The sequence below is a fragment of the Mytilus galloprovincialis genome, chromosome 1 (assembly GCF_965363235.1).
Source record: "Mytilus galloprovincialis chromosome 1, xbMytGall1.hap1.1, whole genome shotgun sequence".
Lineage (NCBI taxonomy): Eukaryota > Metazoa > Mollusca > Bivalvia > Mytilida > Mytilidae > Mytilus > Mytilus galloprovincialis.
This window is the reverse complement of record NC_134838.1, coordinates 61,091,650-61,108,303: the sequence shown is the minus strand read 5'-3', so window position 1 is coordinate 61,108,303 and position 16,654 is coordinate 61,091,650. Positions and strand designations below refer to the sequence as shown.

Sequence of the window (16,654 nt, the reverse complement as noted above, 5' to 3'; positions counted from 1 at the left end):
GCACTTTTTTTCATTCCTCCAGAAGGTACCAAAATAAACTAAGTTGAGAAACAGGTTTGAGAACTTCCCCACAGGTAATAATTGAAGTGAGCTGTATTGCTTGACATGGACATTAGATGGATAATAGATACCTGACAATAATTTGTTATTCAAACTGTGTACCTGAGTGGACCATATCAAAGTAAACTCAACTGTTTGTTAATTTTATCATCTTCTGCAGGGACGAAAAAAAGTGTACAGCAAAATCGAGTTAAGTTATGAATTTTCTAAATCATACAATGCATTTGAATTCTAATTATCTAGGGCATGCTATGCCTTAAAACTTTTCCAGATGCTCAGGTTTGCCTGTACTCAGAGTAAATTTTGAGGTGAAAATACGGCCATTTTAGCCATAGGGTCCACATGAAACTTACGCATAAAACTCGATATGCATAGGGATGAATATCTCGTAAAACACAAAACCATTATATAACTTTTATACAACCACTATAAATAAAGTATATGTTAAAGCTAAATGTGTTAATATATGATTTTTTAATTGCCAAACATGCTGTTAATTGAACAACCTATTGTTCAACATAGGGGTGTGTAAAAAACTGCCAGATTTGACTGCATATTTTTCTTTTTTTTTGAAAAAAATATATACAATGTATCAAACCTTAATAATGTAGCTTTCTGGGTATCCAATTTTTAACGTGTTCCGAAATGTAGTTTCGTCACAAGAATTTTTCAAAGTTGTGTCATTTTGTCTATATGAATGTCGGTAAATTCGTATGATCGAGCACACCGACAAGCATATCGTTGGGACAACTCGATATAATGTAATCAATATACGTGAAAGATTACCTAATGTGAAGTTTATCAAAATCATCATAAGATAATTGATCAACACATTATGTTTGAACAACATGAGTCCTACAATATAAGATTTAAAGGTGCATATCATTTACATTCAACGTTTTTATTGGATTTTTTTTTACTACAATGTAACCTCGAGGTTCAACGTTGATAGTAAAAAAAAATCCCAGAAATTTTTTGAATGATATTGTAAATGATATGAACCTTCGAATTCTTATAACATCGGAATAGAAAATATGTGATCCGAATTAACCATGCACGTGTGCTACAGAAGATTATGAACTTTTATGATGTACAGGGGGTAAGGGTTTTTCTTAAACAATATTATGATCCCAAATTTGATGAATTTTGTTGGCAATACTTTAATATACACACTACATATAGCAAAGTATATATTAAATCTCAATGTATTATAATTAGGAAAAATGTTTGACTCGGTAAAAAAAAATCTTCCCCCTCCCCCCGTATTGCATGTAATGGTTTAAACCTAAAGGATTCGCACTAACTGCCTAAAAGGGGTCCGCTCCAGTCTTGAATCAGTGATTTTGTTTATCATAACAAAATATTGTCTCACACTGAAAGGGTCAGCCGGGCAACATGCACAGCCCGGATTGTCAAAACAACTAAGATTTACAAAAAACGATTACAAAAAAAAAAACATCAGTTGGACAATCTTACTGGAATCTGATTATCTCTACTGATAAATAATGCAACACTAATGACACATTTAAGTTTTGGAATGATTTTATTCACAAAGAATGTTTCTCATTGGTATACATTTCTATGCTCTTGTCTTTTCAGAGTTTATATTGGAAATTAAAAATTGCTGCATGAAAGACACTAGCTCCACATTCCTATGCATATGATTTTATATGTACGAGAATCATTCCATAAAATATCCGTTTGATATCCTTTCAATGCATGACACTGTCTAGTGGTTTTTCTGCCACAATTACAAGGAAAACCTGGCTAAACTTGTGCTAAATCAAACACTTGAATCTTACATCGCTATTGATGTTAAGCAATTATTTAAAGGGCCATCCGGAACTGTTGGGTTTTATGACAGTCTTCCTTCCATACACACCATCGCTGCAAAATAATTTGAACATTCAATTAGATGATTATAATATTATTTGGCAATCCAAAGAGAACCTGAAAACATCAGACCACAATAAACAGAGACCCCAAAAAAAGCCAATTTTACTTTACAATGAAATTGAAAAAGTAGTTAGTTACATGTCAAATCATCTTTTGGCTGTCGACAAAAAATAAATAAAATCTAAATTTCGTAGCATTTTACCACCCCCCCTTTTTTTAACTGAATTTGTTCAAGGTATGGTGGTTTTACCCCTTTTCAGATTTCAGTATGTCATGTTGTATATCTTTTATAAATTAGATGAATTTCTAGCAAGTTTCTACGATATTCTTTATCATTTGACAAAATACTATGCATCTGAATTAAATTGTTTACTATTTGAAAAAGCGCGCCTTCTTTTACTTTAATTTACTTCCCTTTATTTCACATAGCAACAAATATTAAAAACTGCCACATTTGACTGCATATCAATTTTTTTTCCCAAAAAAAATATATGTCAAGCAGCATAATTAACTTTACAAATTGGGAGAAAATCAAGATGTTCCGACTATAGGTTAGTATTAAAAAAAAAATAATGAAAGGTTGGCATGATTCCAGGTTTGAACCCTGACGACACTTAAAATCGAAAATTCACTTATTTACCTATCATATGAAGATACGATGATGTGATAAACTTAACAATTAATAATTTACCTGGTGCATTATCATATTCACATTACGTTGACACGTCTCAGTTCGTCTGTGTTAGCTCATTTCAAGCTCGTAAACAATGTACACCATTTTCCGCTGTTCTTTACCGATTACCTCTAGTCAGAAGAGCCCACTGTTTACAGGGGCGATAATATTTTGTCACCGGTTCACGCACTGATAACTCGTGATAAGTGAGTACTTCACATGACAATAAAAAGCTTCATCCTACAATCATCCACTATTTTACATTTCATTTTCTGAAAATATTAATACTTTGAAAAGCTTAAACCTATTGAGGATGTTGACCTATATAGCTTTTCTCAATACCAATAACAAATATTAATTATGATATAATTGAAGAATAATTTGAACGTCTTCGTAGCATCAGATATTTATCCTTTTCACGATCTTCAAAAATGCGGTACGTGGTCTTTCACGATCCGAAAAATAATTTTTTGTGTAAATAGTTCTTTATTTATCAAATTTCAGATAATTTTTATACAAAATAACTGTGAGAACCATTTGATTAATTCAAGTAGAATGCCCTTATTCGTATAAAAGTAGTTTTTCTAGTTGAATTTGTGAAAAAATCATATTTGTTGACATTTTTTATGTCATTGAAATGTCGATAAGCAATCTGCCTTTTGTTGTTTTGTAATAACTATGAACTTTTAAAACTGGATATTCTCACATACTGATCATAATGTTGAACTTTGTATTTATTTGGCTTTTTAACTATTTTGATCTGAGCGTCACTGATGAGTCTTATGAAGACGAAACGCGCGTCTGGCGTATAAAATTATAATCCTGGTACTTTTGATAACTAATTGAACCATTTTGACAGACAGTTTTATTTTGTCGTAAATTTGTCTGTGTAATTAAAATTAAATTATAATATGTATTGACCTTTCAAATGTCTTCTCGATTGCCGAGTGTTATTAGTAGTTACTACTGCAATCACTAGACAGTCAACACGTGCACTGAGGTTTTGACTTCGAACTACGATCGTGCACCCGATCGTGCGGGTGCACTCGACTCCAATCTTAATTGACTGGGATTGTCACCCCACCAATAAAAACTGGCCGCCACGAAATAGCCCAAAAGCGGTGCTTCAAGTGAGGTTAAAACACAGAAAATCATAAAAATGTCATATCCACTGGTTTACATTTAATTTATCATAAATATTTTGATTTGGAGGATAATATTATCTATTAGAAATTCCTAGACTATAATTCCTTATGTAAGAGGAGTTAATAATACTATTATAATAATAATATCACAGAGATTCAATGAAGAATTTAATGTAGTGTTATCAAGTTTCTCGAATTATGAAATGTTAAAATAATTCTTAGAATACATATTACGTAACAGAATTTCCAGGGAAGTCATGTAAGAGAATTTCTTGGAATAATCTGTAAGAAACGAATATTCATGACCTAATTGTTATTTAAAACAACCTACAACTCTGTGTGGAATATTAATTATACAAAACACTGTGGCGGATCCAAACATTTTCGTAAAGGAGGTGGGGGGGGGGGGGGGGGGGAGGCACTGACTGCCTAAGAGGGGACCCGCTCCAGTTATACTTCAGTGATTCCCTATATAAAAACAATCACATTTGTCCACCAAAAGGGGGGCCGAGTCCCCCGAAAAAAACCTCTAAAATCGCCTCTGAAAAAAATTAATAATTAGTAACACGTACGGCCTTCAATAAGCAAACCTCAATTTGTATAATATCTCTGTATATTCTATAAACCATGAACATAGATATATACATAGAAGACATTTATGTTCAATATTTAAAAAAAAACAAGACAATTGATAAGACAATATATGAATATTCAACAACAACAACAATTTTTATTTGTCAGTCAAGACAAATATATGATAGAAAACTTTAGAGTTCAATGCATTTCCGTTAAATACTTTGGTTTTAATTAACATTTATCCATGCGCGTCTGCACTTCGTCAGTTCCGATCCCATGATGAGCTACCATATTGTACGAATAATTCGGCAAGTTAAGTTCAGTTATTAATTAAATCAATTATAGATGGTTGGTCCGTGTAACACTTATCAATTCAAAGTTTTAAAAAGTTTTGAAATTTTAGATTTTTGGAATTTTGATCAAAGTTTTAAAATATCAAAATTTCAAATTGTGTAAAAGTTTTGAAATTTTGAAATTTTAACCAAATTATTAAAATATTAAAATTTCTAATATCGTTTTTAAATTTAATATAGTTTAGGAATTTGATCAAACTTTTAAAATACTAAACCTTACGTGCAATTTTGATTATTTCACTTTTTGAAAGTTCGATTTTTTAAATTTTTGATTAAAATATCAAAAATAGAAAAGGGGCAAAAAGAGGGGTACCTGTAAAAAGCGAAACGAAATAAAAGCGGAACGAAACGAAACAATATGAATTGAAAACATACTGATACTTAAAAGTTTATGTATGAAATAAAACCACAGACAGACAGTTGTAAGCGGTGAAAAATTGGATGACAAAATAAATATTTCTCAAAAGAAGAGAATTCATTTCAAAACCAGACGTACGGCTCTGATATTGGCCATTTTACTTGCTGATTTTTCTAGCACCTATATTTTAGGAGAAACAGGAGTAACAGTAAAAACTGAACAACTCGCAGTAGGTCAAATAGTATGGTTAGGTTGAGCATGTATATATATTTTCTACTGATCTCTAAGCAATAAAAAGGCTCAATACACGGTGTATTATCTCTTTTGATTTCAAATTTTTCTGTTTTGCTCTACGACTTCTTACTTTCTGCAATCATGTTGGCTAAAGAATATCATTTCATGTACATTATGAACGATCATCTTTAACGTTTTAATCTGTTCTTTGTAAGTTGTTGGCCCTAAATATTCAGCTTTGAGCGTTCCCTAAGAAGGTCGATCAAGAAAAGCGCTTCGGTCGTAACTTTTAACGTTCTGTTTTCATTTTTATCGGTTGTATGACGATCATAATTATATTGAGTTGTATCAATGATTTTAGTTAATATTTTTTTGGTACTTATAGCTCTGGTTTTGTAAAAGTTGAAACCTTTCATATCATATATAAACGTATATCATAAACATTATTTTCACGAGCATTCATATTTTTGTAATAGTTGCCGCTGTACTACGTTGTGCCCATCTAGCATTCATATTTATGTAATAGTTGCCGCTTTACTACATTAAGCGCCCATCTATTCATTTGTAGGTGTCGGCATTTTGAAAATTGAAAATTCTGTTCAAAAGTTTATATCAGCGATAAATGGTAATCTTTTTGGGAATCCAATATATAGATAATCACTTTTTTTTTACTCTGATACTACCACGAGGGGCTTCGATAATGGTACATTAAGATATTCTGATCTCCAATTTGATGAAAAAATAATATTCCGCTGTGCCAGCAGAGGACAAAAGAAAAATTCTGAATCCAAATTTTCTCAATGCCTTATAGTGTTAAATTTTGAACCAGACAAGTTGATTAATAGCGATGTAAAACTTAATAAAATTGTTAGCGCTTCGACAAAACAACAACACCCCAGTTTTAAAGTTAAATGGTTGCTCCCTTATAGACAACGTTTGGACTGGTTATCATATACGTAGCTCCATTATGGGTCCTAAACCAACCACTGTTTTTGAATAGTAAATAAAAGGAAAGGGATTTTTTTTGTATTAAGGGATATTATTGTTCCGTATTTGCATATTGTTATTTGAGCATTTTTAAGTTATCGTACGACAATCGACTTTAAGCAAACTTAAAGAACACATGTACATCCAGTCAGAATGGGGCGTGTAAAGAGAAGCCACACTGTCAGCTGCTTGATGGATTTTTCCATTTTTGGCCGTACACCAATGTTGCTCTCGAAAAACCAGTACAATGTAAAACGCTGAATTTTAAGTAAAGAATTCACCTATGGAACGCTGAACTGAAATTTGAAAGTCAAGAAAAATAAGAACCGAAACAATTGAAGAGGTGTTTGGCCAAAGTGAAGTTAAAACATATCAAAATCCATCTATAAGGGCTACTTTGTCCAAGGGAATTGAATCCTACGTTTCTTCGTAATTTGTATGTAAACAACCTATTTTAAATTATCGATTTTTTGTTGCCAGTGACAAATATTTCATGAATGTTCCGGAACAAATAAGCAATAAATGCAACAGGGAGAGAGTGTGCATAATGAAGACATATAAAACCTTTCAATTAGTTTAATTGAGGTCTGAAGCTGGCGTATGGCAGTAACTGCTAGCCTTATATATAGTAGTCCTTTGTTTATTTATTATTAGCATTGTCATTTTGATTAGTTTCTTTTGTTTCCTATTCTGACATAGGACTTGTATTTCCTTTTCTAGTGCGTTTTACTGTTCATATTACTGTGTGTTTTTCATTCTTTATTGGCTAGAGGTATAGGGGAGGGTTGTGATCTCACGAAACATGTTTAACCCCGCCGCATTTGTGCGCCTGTCCCAATTCAGGAGCCTCTGTCCTTTTAAGTCTTGTATGATTTTAATTTTAGTTCATTGTTAAATTTCGGAGTTTAGTAGGACGTCTATAATCACTGAACCAGTACACTTTTTTTGTCTAGGGGCCAGCTGAAGCACGCCTAGTACAACGTTCATTGCGACGCTATACATTAAGTATTCCTTCCGTATCATTTCTTGGAACTGAAATAAATCATAAAAGGCAATATAGTATCGTCATGCAATCGATAAAAAAAGAAAACAAAACGTTTAAAGTTGCATGCGACCGAAGCGCTCTTTCTGGATCTACCTTCACCAGGAACGTCAAAAAGCCGAATAATACTATTGGGTTTATTGCGAGTTGGTCAGTTTTCACTGATACTTCTAAATGTTGGGCACTGGGAACACCAAATAGCTCTAAATTATTTATCTCAAACGCTAACCTTATATAAGAGATTTAAATCAACTTATTTGATTCCGGTTTAAATAGTTGTTTTTTTTTGATAGATGCACAACCTTAAAATTTCAGGATACTGTGTGATGTGATGTCTAATATGTTTCATAAAAAAAACCGACTTCTTTTTTTCATTATTTATTTTGTAATTAAAAATGATTTGATATATTTCGTGCTATTTATTTATAACTAAGAATGATTGTTATCAGAGCCGTGTTTACATCAGTGTTTACAGCCTCTTTTCGCCCCTTTTCTAATTTTGATATTTTAATCAAAAATTTAAAAAATCAAACTTTCAAAAAGTGAAATAATCAAAATTGCACGTTAGGTTTAGTATTTTAAAAGTTTGATCAAATTCCTAAACTATCAAATTTATAAACGATATTTAGAATTTTAATATTTTAATAATTTGGTTAAAATTTCAAAATTTCAAAACTTTTACACAATTTGAAACTTTGATATTTTAAAACTTTGATCAAAATTCCAAAAATCTAAAATTTCAACACTTTTTAAAACTTTGAATTGATAAGTGTTACACGGACCATGGTTCTCTTTACAAAAGATCGAGAGTTGAAAATGTTTAAATACTAAATTCTAAATCAACAAGAGTGTAAACGCTAATGCTATTAGAGCATTTCCTAAGAACTCGGCAAACCAAATCATCACATTACACTCTGTTAAATGACAGTTGTTCACAAGTCAAAATAAACAATCTACTGCTAAATTTCCAAACGATTTCCATATATTTCGTACAAAACACAACGGACATATGAGCAAGCCCAATGACATTTCCTTTCACTATTTATTACAATTCACAAAGCGATGACAAAAGTATTGAAAATGTTACAAAATATCCGAAGTATACATGCAAGTAGTATATGAATATATATTATGAATAAATTATATCTTTTCTGAGCTACAGGCAGTGTCCAAAGGTTAACATGTTAACATATTAAGCTCTTATTGGGGAAAAAAGCTATTAAAATCCTCTATTTCTCTAGAACCAGCAATGGCGTGGCAGTTATATTTTGCGTTAAGCTTCACTTACAGTGTCATTATTTTTACTTTTTCCTTTGCTGTTGTAAGATATTAATTTGTTGAAACAAAAGCCATCAATTACTTATCAATTATGGACTTCTGACGAGGCCAATTCGTTGTTATATGGACCTGTTCGAAGCTATATCGACAAAGCACGTAGCCCGAAGTTTATATTTTGATTTAGCAGGTCCATATAACAACGTTTTGTCGAGATAATCTTTTTTTAGTCCTTAATTTTAATATTACATATAATATCTGTAAGAACTAATAATAAGCATATTAAGACGTCTGTGACGTTCTCTAACTGGCATATATGAGGTATTGTATGAAGAAGGCCGTTAAGAGAATTTCATCGTCTTTGATGCTGAATACGAAATAAATATGAAAGTTTTACGACTGATACAATTGTTATATCGGCCTTTATACCTTACCACAAAATTATTTTCATTTACCTGTCTAAATTATTGTATATGGCGGCTTTTTGTTCAAGGTTATTGTTTTTTTTTTTATATTGTTTAACATCTCACAGCGGTATACTACTGCTGCCTTTATTTATTCACCCTTTATTTTATTGATTTTGTATTTACATTGTATCATAGATAAAATTTGTTAGTTCAGTGTATGTTCACTAGTGTTAATATGTCTTTTGATTGAGTTCAGCCATTCAATTGATATTTTATAGTGTGTCTTTCTATGTTGTGATGTTACACTATTGTTTCAGATAAGAGTGAAGGTTGGTTCCTTAAAACGTATAAACCCGCTGCATTTTTGGGACCTGTCCTAAGTTAGGAATCTGATGTTCAGTAGTTATCGCTTGTTGATGTGGTTCATAAGTGTTTCTGGTTTCTGGTTTTTATGTAGATTAGACCGTTGGTTTTCCCGTTTGAATGGTTTTACAAAATTGACTCTAGTCATTTTTGGGGCCCTTTATAGCTTGCTGTTCAGTGTGAGCCAAGGCTCCGTTTGAAGACTGTACTTTGAACTACAATGGTCTACTTTTAACAAATTGTGACTTGAATGGAGAGTTGTCTCATTGGCACTTATACCACATCTTCTTATATCTATTGAAAAGAACTGAAATTTAGAAATCAATGCGTGCATTTATTTTTGCGATTCCTTGATAACTATCCAACATTTGCGGTTAATACTTTTATTGTGATTTCAGTAAATGTTATATGAAATAGTTACTGATAAAATCATAATACGAGTTTTTACTAATGCGACGAACATCTTGTTACATTATTCGCATTAAAAAAATAATTTCTAAATTTGCAGTACTTTATCAGTATTTTCGTCCTGAATTTCGAGCATTCATCTTAATATTTGGTTTGCTTGTCCTTCGGTACTGTCAATTGATGTTAGAGTACTTTTGGAGGAATTGAATACCAGTATATTGCGGTTAATTTCTTCTGTTTATGTGTATGTGTAACCGCGGTTTTTTTTTTTGGGTTTTGATTTTAAATGAAACCCTTGAACAAGATATTTTCAACTTCCGCAAATAATTTGCGTCTGTCCCAAGTCAGAAATTTGTGGTCATTGACATGTGATTGTCTCTTTATATGTTGTTGTTACTCGACATTTTTGAAAATAAATTGTTGTGTTTGCCAATTTATCCACTTGTATATTTTCCTGGAGATATTTAAAGGCTCGTCATATGATAAATGGCTTCCAACTTTATTGGAGATCAAGTGTGAACTCCAGATGTCTAGTTTCGTAGGGGATGCATGTTGTCTTTCTGACATTACTGCATATTCCTTCTCCTTTATTTTCATTTTAAGATAAAAATGAAATAGACACAATGTGTTTACGTGTCAAAATATTTCTGGAAGAACAAGAAGGTTTTTTTTTTTGGACTGTCGACTGAAGGAGGTGTCGGAAAATAGACAGTTTGACAAATGGGGAAGTCGGACTTGTGCACTGTCGGAATATAGCTATGCACCCTTCTCAGCTCACAAAACCAGCACATTAACAATAAAAAAGAAGATGTGGTTTGATTGCCAATGAGACAACTCTCTACAAGAGACCAAATGACACAGAAATTAACCACCATAGGTCACCGTACGGCCTTCAACAATGAACAAAGCCCATACCGCCGAGTAAGCTGTAAAAGGACCCCACAATTGATCCTTATTGCCCAAACTACTTTACACAGATGTAGATTTATCGAGTCTCTGTTTAGATGTGTGTGTCTGTTATCATGTAATTATAACTCATTGTGTGCGTTGGTAGTCATAAAACCATTTCCTTCAGTTATAAAATTATCAAACCAATGAAATAACGCAAACAATTATTCATTAGAAATAACACATTATGATAAAATAATCAGCCTCAAAATGCCCTTGTTATCATGTAATCATGCAATCAAAAACCCTAACATAGTATTATAAACATACTCTTGAACTTGCATTGCGGTGAGACCGTTGAAAGCATCACTGACTTTGAGATGAAGAACAGCAATAAATCTAATGTTCCGTTGCTTTGGGCTTTGTCAAGTAGAAATTTTGAGTCATGAATTTATTTACCATATTCATTGTTTCTGATTACCCAAACAATTATTGACGACAGACCTACACATTAATATTATAATAAATCAAATATTTTCATCAGTATAGACATTTGGGAAATATGTGTGCAAAAAAAAGTTGAGGGTAGTTTTTTAATGATTTTCTTCACATAATGAATTAAACAGTTCTACATTGTGTACGTGTACAAGTTAACTAGGCTATGAATAAAAAGAGTCGATTAGGATCAACATAAATAATTTAAAAAAAAAACGTTTTGATATGCAAACAAACATGTACCATCAAGACTTCAATTTGGTAATTAAATGATGTCCATTACCCAAATATCAAATGAGGGATAATTTTCGTAGCTCTTTGTTACTTCCAAAAGTTTTCCGCATGACCAAGACTATCTTGTAAAACAAACCATCTGCCAGGTCTTTCAACATTAAGTCTGACGCTGTACAAAAGCATAAAACAATTTTAATTTGGCCTGGACTATTTCTTTGATGTATTTTCTCAAGTACTGCATGACATCACTATCAGCAGAAGAAAGGTTTTCAAGAAAAATAAGGCTTCCCAAAACGTTCTTAACAGTCAGTTGTTACGTATTGTAAAGCTGTTGTTATTTCGTTGGATTGATCAAGGTGAACAAGTCCGAACAATGTACTTTTGTTGCTGAACTAGTTCTTAATGTGGAATTTCCTTTATGATTAATAGGTTGAAATTATCAGGTTTTCCCACTTTTTACAAGAGTGGCTATAAAAAAAATCTGCAAGGTTTATTTTGTCGATCTCTGCAAAGTTTTCCAAAGCACATAACAAAGCTGCATTTTCACATGGAGTCCGGTACTAAAAAGATATCCATTATATTCCGTTTTACCTAACCAAACATTGCTTCTTCCAATATAACTCAGTCTAGTGCAATTGAACCATAAAAGTTGTGTGCACAAGTTTAAAAAAGTTCTGCGCACAAGTTTTAAAGTTGTGCGCTCAAGATTTAAAGTTGTGTGCACAAGTTTAAAAGCTGTGCGCACAAGATTAAAAGTTGTGTGCACAAGTTTAAAAGTTGTGCGCACAAGATTAAAAGTTGTGCGCACAAGATTTAAAGTCGCGCGCACAAATATTCTTAATTTTATCTTTGGCACTTAAAGGTCAAACCCAAAACAATTAAAATTTGAGGGTATTCATGGTTAAAAGCCAATACTGCAGGGCTTGGAGTCTCCGTTACATGTAGACTTTTGTTGCCAGCTAAGAGCACATGTCAACTTTGGGATTCTTACTATGTGAGCTAGTATAATGCAATTTCAAAATGCGGGTATAATGCAAACCAGTGTACTGAATTTTTTGTAATTTTTACCATTGGACATTAATCAATTATACATCAGTTACATGTACAAATTTATGATTAATTTTACTGACAAAACAGAAAATCATAAACAAAGGGCACTACAGAAATGTCCAAAGAAAATTAGACAATACCTATGAAAAAAAGAAGAAAAAACGACAAGAAGATAAATAAAAGTTTACTTAATACTACATAGAAACATTTGAACGTAACGGTGCAAAAAAAAACTCTCGATATGCAACATACAGTAGAAGTATCAGACGTCCATCAAAATTACATTTTTTTCTAAAGTGGGTTATCGTTTTAACTGGGCGGGAAAGTTAGGTACGTAACCACGTCCGTTTGAAATGGGGGTGTTAAAATGTAAGACCGATGCCTTGTTTGAGAAAGTGCCACACTAGCTCTCCTGTATATATACATGTACATACGTTTTTACCTCATGTTCTAGTTGTATTATTGCTCGACCTTTATCTCGGTATACCTAAATGAACTTTTAATATTAATCGTTAATAATTATTCTCCAATCATTCTCGACTTGAATCTGCATGAAATATTTGACACTATATTTTGAGCATGTACACATTAATCTAGTATGATATTTTTTTGGACATAACTAATGCAATTATTGAACAAAATAAGTAAATAAGTAAGTTATTGTACAAATATTGTTGGCGGGTTGCTGTCCCATTGACGACTTACGCATCCCGCATTTTATTAATATTGTAATGAATGATTAACTATTGGATTGCAACTCCCTAAGGAAAAATGTGTCCTGTACACGTAGAGCATGGTATTAAATATTCATTATAATAATCGTACCGTGGTGGTAAATTCAATATGATTGGAAGAACGAACGAATAATTCAATAAATAAAAAAAGACAGCAAAAAGATCAAATTACAATACCAAGTAATTCACTAAGACAATTTGATATTATAATAGATTGGGGACGTCCTATAGCAAAGTATATATTCAGCATTGGGATTTATTTTCTTTCTGAAGAACATATAATCTTAAGTTGACATTAATTGTTGACACTGTCAGATTAATTGAGCTAAGATATAAGTCATCTGATAATTGGTTCTTTAATTAAATGGCTGTCGATGGTGATAAACTTACTAGTAATACAAAGTCAGGAGTTTTCAAATATCCAAAGATACAATGATACAACTTACAGTAGCACAGTGTTAGAAATGTCTCCAGTCTCTTTGTGTCTCTATTCCGTTAGATTTATCAAAACAATTGGTTTTAGTGAACACTACATTTAATACATGTATACGTCTATATCAACATATATCAACAATTTTCAGCCTTTAGCTTAAAACATGCAATATAATAATATGCCATCGCTCTATACTCATTTGTCACTGTATTTTACATCTTAATTGTGCTAAAAGACCATTAGCAGTCACATTGTCATTCAGAACGATCGGATAAACGGAAGATATCAACTAAAGGGTTGACACAGATGTTTCGAATGTAAAGTGCTGTTCTAATGTTTCTAAGACAACCTTCATCACGTTCTTCGAGAACAAAAATTTAGAAAGCCAGACACGTAAAACCTTTAAGGGTTTCAACATCAATGTCACCAAACACCAAAAGCCCTGTTTGTTTCAAATCAATCCGAATTGCCTCTAATTGTTTGTAGATTTGCATAAATTAGAAATCTAAAACGAACTCCTTCAAATCATGTTAGAGCAAGTGAAGATATAACATTTTTCTGTATATCGTTTGAGTCGCCTCATCTCTCTCTCTCTCTCTCTCTCAAAAATTACTCTTTATGTTTATGGTGATAATGGTGGTGATGGTGATGGTGATCTTTCGGATATGTGACCACCATGACAGGCACAGACGAATGATGTAATATGTAATCACTGACGCTCCCTAGCAATGTCCTTCTGAATCTACCATAACCTCTACTTCCGGTTACAATAAGATCAGCGTTCAACTCATTTGCCACATGTATAACTCCAAGTCCAGGAGAACTTGCATGGGTGCTCTTTACTGTGCCGTTCAGCTGAAAGAAAAAAGTATACACAAGAAAAAAGTCGATGTACGAACATTTATTTACTTTGTTGTTTAATCCATATTTATTAATTTGAAAAAAAGTTTTTTTATTTCAATATCATATTAAAAAAAAAAATTTCACTTTGGAAAAGTATTTAGTTTTGTACAAAATAAAACTTACTAAAGACTTCGTTTGTATTCTGAAACAATATTTTTTTTATAAAAGAAGTACATTGTAGTACAAATATACATGTAGCAGTCTGTAGGTCAATACGGAAAAATAAAGCGTTACGATTATAACTTTACTGGTTAGGGCTATTTTGAGATTGAGAAAAACTGTCAATTGTTAAGATTGTGTTCGACTATATCAGACTATATGTATTTTCTTTAACTGAACAATTTTGTGTTGAATAGATTTAAAGTTCAATAAAATGGATTGTTCTCTTGTGATCATTTACTAACTGAGGTATCTTATTTTAACAAGTACAATTTAAAGGCAGACACTGTTTAGAAACAATGTTACCACGGGGTGCCTCATCCTGAGCAGGATCTATTTATCCCTCCAGAGCACCAGTTATCAACCCCGATTTCTGGTGGAGTTCGTGTTCCAGACTTTAGTTTTGTTATATTGTGTTTTGTATCCTGTCTTTTGGTCTTTATGTCTCTTTGCTATTGTGTTGTCAGTTTATTGTATACACTTAGAAATAGAATTAACAATTTGCTTTTGACAAAAGGAAACGAAAAGAAAACAAGTTCAATATGGATCTACATAAATACATGTACCATGGTAAACATGGAAAAAATATATTTATAACAAAAAACTCTGACAGCCATACTCAATAATAAACATATGATAGTACAATTTGTCAAAAAGAAAAGGTAGTCATACTCAAAAACGTTGAGCACTAATATAGGTATAAATGGAGTAATTTTACAGAATAAAGAATAATGAGCAAAACGAAAGAATAAAGGGTAAACAAATCAAGGATAGAGGAAAATAGGCAAAAATTAACAAAGATAAGAGGAAAATAGTCTTCAAAAAAGAAAAGAAATAAAGAACGCCCATCCAAAACCTCATTTATGTCTTCAACAGTAAGTCGTTATTTACCAGAGATATACTGTAACAGATACTATCATCATCATAAATATACAACTGCATATGTAAACAAACAATACAGTAAGTATGATGGTAATTGCCTAGTTCATGTTAGTGCTTCTTTATTACTCAAATATAATAATAAATTAGTATCTAACTGTTAAGAAGATACACGAGGACCTAATAGATTTTTAAAATCATTAAATCAGCCTTTACACACGAATGTATGTCTGACAATTTGTATTTATGAATAACTATTTAATGGTAAATCGACAGATACACGTAGTGCATAATTGGATAGATTTGGTACCTTAATTTCTTTCATATAAGCAGCAAACTCTACCAGCTTATTCTTAATTCTTCCTATCTCCCTCTGGATTAGATCCTTGAGTTCTCCATGATCGATTGAGATATGTGCTGGAAATAAAATTAATGAACAATCTTATATACTAATGTAGAGAATCAAGCTGTCTCGAATTTATTGTATTCCATCAATCACTAGTTAATCCATCAAAATAAAAGACGCCATTAAAGTATAGTGCACTTAAATACATGCATTTAATATTTAATATAAAACACTTTGAGATTATTAGTACATCATATTCCTTGAATTGCGTCAGGCTTTTTAAAACCGTTTTTTTTATGTATGAATTATTTATACGTCTAGACTAGTATTAAAATGGTCTCTTATTAAGGAATAACTGTAATATTTTTTCTGTCTATGAAGAAATAACATAAAAAATTTGGTGCACACTGAATAACGCGCGTAGCAGGTTATTTAACAGTGTGCACCACATTTTTTATGTTATTTTGAATAGAATAAATATTACAGTAATTTCTTATGATTTAATTCTAAATTCCATTTTAAACCGTAGAAAACCATGAAAAAACGTTGATGACGTCACTGTCACATGACTAAATTATGTCTATGGGCTCATAACAAAATAACGTCAGCCAATCAGAAGACGCGTTACATCCAAAATTAAATTATTGATAATTAGATAAATGATGGATTTTTTTTTTATCGAAGCACCTAAAAAAAACATCGTAGTAAAAAACGACACAGTACAAGCAATATGCCATATAAAACATCACGTCACCA

At 32.0% G+C, this 16,654-nt stretch overlaps 1 long non-coding RNA gene across 1 annotated transcript; it reads right to left on the bottom strand.

Annotated features, from left to right (window-relative positions):
• Positions 1-1,584: 1,584 nt before the first annotated feature.
• LOC143080547 (uncharacterized) lies at positions 1,585-2,824 on the bottom strand. Its single transcript, XR_012979736.1, has 2 exons — positions 2,648-2,824; positions 1,585-1,947 (listed from the first exon to the last, which is right to left on the bottom strand). It is a non-coding gene; the product is annotated as an uncharacterized LOC143080547 (long non-coding RNA).
• Between the last annotated feature and the right edge of the window lie 13,830 nt (positions 2,825-16,654).